We start from the raw sequence: 5,776 nt of genomic DNA, 5'->3' as shown, positions 1-5,776 counted from the left end.
CTATTCGTATAGTTGCGAGTATGGGAGTCTCCTCATCAGTAGTTTGCATAGTGCATGACATCGTGACTAAACCTACCATAGTTGGCACAAGTTCGGGACCTCTGTCCTGACACTCGACTAGCAAGGGGTTTTTGCCACAATACATGCATTGGACATGAGGGCATGTTAGTTGTCTCATCATTTCTTGTAATTTGGCTAGCTCCATCTTCATCTTTGCTAGCTTGTGTGCCCTTCCCTTTATCCTGAGTACTTGGGCCTGATCTTTCACTTGACATTGAAACTCTCTCAGAGTTTCTAGCATTTTTCTCCTCTCGAGTTGAGCTCTTGGAGCTTCTCTCTTTGAGCTAGTCGTCCACTCTAATCACCTCTTCAAAGACCCTAGCTAGTGCATCTCACTACAAGCTTGAATTGCCTACCAAGGCATTATAGAGTTCCTCACTTCTTATCCCATTGATGATTGATGAGTATGGAGACCGCTCTTTCAGTGGGTTGCTCACCAGTCAGGATCCTCTTGAAAAAACTTTACATGTGGGTGATGTAGTCTCTTATGTTCTCCTTGTCTTTTTGCTTAACGTTCATCAGCCTTACTAGAAAGTACACAGGCTTAGAGAATCTCTTAATGAAGAGACTCTTGAGGTTGTTGAAGTCAGTCCACTCATCAGTGTCTAGATTCGTGTACCAAATCCTATCCTTGTCTCCTAGTCATAGATCGAAAGCTTGTGAGCACAGAGTAAGATTTGTGAGGCCATTGGCCTTGCAAACTTGCTCGAAGTGCTCTACAAAACTATATGGGTCATCGTTTGGCTAGTACTTGTCTGTCTGCTTAGCCACTACATGAATTCTTGATTGGCTCCTAGAGCCCTGGTTGACTCCTAAACCTGCAAGCAACGAGGTTGCCATTGCAATGGCGCTCCTTGCTCTACTGACGATTTGTTTAGCAGTTGCTTCGTAAGAAGCTTGCTCAACATGAGATTGCCTTCCAACACTCTTTCCCTTTCTACGTCAGGTCCTATCCTATTTATGCTTACTAGGGCTAGCACTTACTGAATCTCACACATTTCTATGTTCTGTCACAAGCTTCTAGCTTGTTGTTCCTGATTGTAGGTCACTATGTCCGGCAAAGCTTCTTGCACTAGTCTCTTCTCCTCTTCCAGGTCCGCTATGATATCCTTGGACCTCCTACCTTGGTGGTCTGTGCGGGCACGTAGGTCGTAATTCGTGACTAGCCGCTAGATTTCTATTGGGAAACCACCTAGGTCAAGCTCTTCGCCATGTCTATGGTTAGTGCTTAACTCTGCCAATGTCATGGTCTCGTACTCCACTAGGTTGTCAATGAGATCGATCAAGTTGGGTAGATCCACTCCTCCAATCGTGTCAGTCCTTACAGCATCTGACTCCTAGGTCGCGTCCGTGTTTGGTCCTATATTTGGGGTTCTCAATCACTCGACTATGTCTTAGGGTCTTCTCCTACTAGTGGGTTCATTCTGATTGTTAGGTCTAAGTGAGTTCTTTATTATGTACAAACAATCCTTAATTAAACTCACTCGATGTGTGTGCGTGCTCACTTCTGTGCACCATGCAAAATCAAGCTTTCAGCTTTTCTTATGTGCACTTCAAGTGTTGGAAAACAATGTGGGTGCGAATACAAGGTGATAATTACGGCTCTCGTACTCTCATCTATGTACTCGGCCTAATGGGACTCTAAACTCCATTCCTAGCTATTTCCTCTGGTCTCTAGGGTGGTCTATGCTATGACGTTCAGCTTGCTTAGGGTCCAATGGGATCTACTGGTTAGCCTATGGCTCCAAGTGTATGGAATATGCTGATATGAGTGTCAGCACTGTGCCTAGTCGTTTGGCTATGATTTCTAGGGTTAAATTTGCCTATAAGGCTTTCGATGAATTCCCCTCTTGTGGGTTGTATTCTCTATCGTTCCGGATGCGCTAATTTTGCCAATTTTGATGTGTCAGATTCTATAGAGTCCAATTTTGCAATGTCCCCTTCCAAGAATCGAACGTCCAATTTGACAGGTGTTTGATTCTGTATGGTTTGATTTTTGTGTCCGATTCTAGGATGTCCGATTCTGGATGTCCGATCAGACAGATCATGCTAGTTTGAGTATGTCTAATTCTGAAAATTGGACAAGGTCAAGTCCAAGTGATCCTAGGATTGAACACGTGGCAGTGGTCCAATCAATCGATCGGACGAGTCCGAGTGGTCATGGTCTAATTGTAGGCTGTCCAATTCTAGGAATTGGACGAACCTAGGGCGTCCGAGTGTCCGATTCTGGGAATTGGATGCCTATAGATCGCATCCAATTCTGTCAGTACGTAAATTGTGGGAATGAAAATCGCTTCGTGCCACTGATTTCTGGTCACGGGTGCTAGCAAGATTCACCAAGATCAAAGGTTAGATGCACAAAAAGGTTTCTACACACTAATCCAAGCAATAAACTCATGTGGCCTTCGATTGATTCGCTAGAAGCACCAAGGTCCTACACAATCTCTCTCTCTCTCTCTCTCTCTCTCTCTCTCTCTCTCTCTCTCTCTCTCTCTCTCTCTCTCTCTCTCTCTCTCTCTCTCTCTCTCTCTCTATTGCAGAACCTAAAAATGAGGTCTCCCTTTGCTAGAAAGGGTCCTAAACCCTTGTTGGACTCAACCTTAATCCCCGTGCGATTCCAACACCTCCAAGCACTCCTTTTTTCCATTTTTCTCCCTATTTGTGCCCTGTTTAGGCATGTTCAATAGCAGAAATCCTAAAGCATTTTCCTTCAATTTATTGGTTCCTATCCTACTCTAAATGCAACAAAAATCAAAAATTAAAAATTAAAATGCTTCCTCCTACTTGCCTAATCATCAAAAAACCAAAATACTTAATGGTTGCAGAGATTAGAAACCCAAAACCTTCTACCTATCTCAAGCTCCGGTTTGGGGAAGAAACCCTTACTTCGTTGCTTGATTTGAGATGCACAAGTACTCAAGCTTGAATTCGTTGGTTCTGGCAATAGAACCAAAATGTATAGGTGAGCTCACGCTCAACCACCAAGACCCATGGACCGCTTACTGTTCACGTGTATCAAGCGAATACCTATGGCTATCTCTCACCTAGCTAATGCACCTTTGATCCTACTAGGGTATAGTGAGCTTGCCTTGATGCCCAAACAAGTTCCCTCCTTCCTCAAGCACACTAGTAGCTCCACAATTCGTGATGTGAGCTCAAGAAACCTCAAGCCTCCACCTTCAAGCTCCATCCTCCATAGCTGTGCGCAAGACAAAAGAAGAGAAGAGAAGAGAAGAAGAGAGGAGATGATGGAGAGCTTCTTCTCCTTAATCCCTCACCCTCACACACTCACTCTCTCACATTCTCACACTCCCTCTCTCAAGCACACATAAGCAAGCAAGAATGAGTGAAGAAGAGAAGAAGATGAGTCCACTTTGCCACACACCAAAGAATGAGCTCCTCATTCACTTTTCAACTTGATATACAAAACCTTAAATCCCTTTTGGATGGTCATCCCCTTATTCCCCTTTTTACATGGCCTGCTAGCCTAAGCCCTTTTTCCCATTATCCCCCTCTCTTTCTAATTTTATTTCTACATTTAAAAATGCGCTTTTTCCTTTTGACTTAGCTTTTGAGGCTACCCTTGCTCTTTCGATCATTTCCCTTCTTACTTCTTCCTTGTGTCTAATTTCCTTCTCGGCTACCTCTTTTAGCTCTCGACTTGTGCTTTTCCACTTTTTTCGCTTTCTTCTTGTGCTGAGGTTAACAAGTGTGGAGGCTATGGTGTTCAACTCTATTTGTGGTTTAATAATTTTCTCTAAGAGAGTAACTTATTAGAAATCAAACACTTTGGAGTTATTCACAAAAAAATAACATCATCTTTGTTCTCCCCTTTTCCAAATGGCTTTAAATATAAGCATTGTATATTTTTTTCATAGGTCTTCAATGCACACACATGGGCATAGTAGGTTTGTAGCTCCCAATTGTAGGTTCAAAACCTAGGTACATAAGCAAGTTTTCCCAAATTTAGGGTCATTTTTATTAAGCATCCCTTTTCCATCAGCAGGAACAGGTTCAACCCATTATGAGTAGTGGGGTGATATTAATAAGCATTCTTGTTGTAGAAAATTGCCTTTGTGTGATTGAATGGAGCACATGACATATCTATATGTAATGTGATATAAGTGTTGGGGGCAAAAGGCACATGTTCTTACACTACCCCATATTTACTACACACACCATGACCACACACCTATACACTACAAGTGGTGGTGGGCACCCATCACCATCACTTTATTCTTTATTCTTTCAGTGACTATTGAATAAGGGAAGGCCAGTCACACATTGTGACTATTGGAGTTCCCACATACTCTCTCTCTCTCTCTCTCTCTCTCTCTCTCTCTCTCTCTCTCTCTCTCTCTCTCTCTCTCTCTCTCTCTCTCTCTCTACATCGATAGCAGACTGAGATCCGACGACACTCGACACATTGGATCTCAGATCTCCAGTTTGCTCTTTCTCCGCCGCCGATGTACCACATCCTGCATCCAAGAGGGATCACCTGCTATTAGCGACTTCGACGACTGCTACTACATCCCAGGATAGTATATCTCCCTACATCTGTTACATATACACATTGCACCACTTTATCACAGCCGACAATTGTTCCCCTATCACAGCCGACATTTATTCCCCTTTTGTAGCCATTATCTGGAGTACCAGAGCTACATACACACATACACATACACGACACTTATCACACTCACAGCACCGTATTTTCAATTTCCAGTTTTTAGCTTTTCATTCAGCACTTTTATTTTGGATAGCTGGACCTCATCAGTTGTATCACAGTTTGTCTCATAGGCCAGTTTTGGTCTTTAGAAGACGTTAATATAACTTTCTTTCTTTCTTTCTTTTCTCTCTTTCTCTCTCTCTTTGCCATAGCTTTTGCTTTCACTTGTGTGCTTCCATCATGCTCTATCTTTCAATTGGTATCAAAGTGGATATTCAAGGAGCTTCTTCATCCTTTGCTTCAACCCAAATTCAAAGCTTCACCTCAATATTTCATGGTAGCCATTGTTTTTTCCTCCTAAGGTATGCATTGAGTCTTCCCTTCTTTCAGCTTATTCTATCTTGCTCTCCCAACTTGCCGAGGAGCTTCCCACAGCTTAATTGAGCCTTGTTGAGTGCTTATTGAGTTGTGAAGCAACCATTCTATCCACTGAGTGGATATAGAGTATGATGCAAAAGTTGTGGACAACTATGGCGGCTTGATAGCACTTTCATTTTTTGGCCATAACTTTTGTATATGATATCGATGGATGCAAGTATTCTGTAGCTAGAAACAAAGAATGCAATGAAACTATAGATTTCAGTACTTGCATATTTAACTCTATATAGTTTTTAGTTCTCTATTTTACACAAAACAAAACAGTTTCGGTTTGGATAGTAAACATTTGATTAGTTTATGCTCTATTAATACTTATTTGGAATGTTTGTAATGCCCAAATGATACATTGATGCTTTGCAAAGGATTTTGGAATGATTAGAGCTTGATTAGCTCAATTTTAGAGGTTTATTGCTATCATAACAATTTGGATAAGCATACAATAGTGAGCTTCGTGGTTTGAATGCATATTGTGCCTACATGGTATTACAAGTATACTACATGTCTATGGTGATGTCTAGAATTGGTGTATGAGCCCAGATTTACTTATGACATGCTTTGGCACTTGGATTTGAGCTACATTTTACATACTTGGACTTTGGTTAGTTGCTT

Source organism: Lygodium microphyllum, chromosome 13 (genome assembly GCF_053477565.2).
Source record: "Lygodium microphyllum isolate KBCC chromosome 13, Lygodium_microphyllum_v1.1.10, whole genome shotgun sequence".
Taxonomy (NCBI): Eukaryota; Viridiplantae; Streptophyta; class Polypodiopsida; order Schizaeales; family Lygodiaceae; genus Lygodium; species Lygodium microphyllum.
This window is presented reverse-complemented; position numbering follows the sequence as displayed.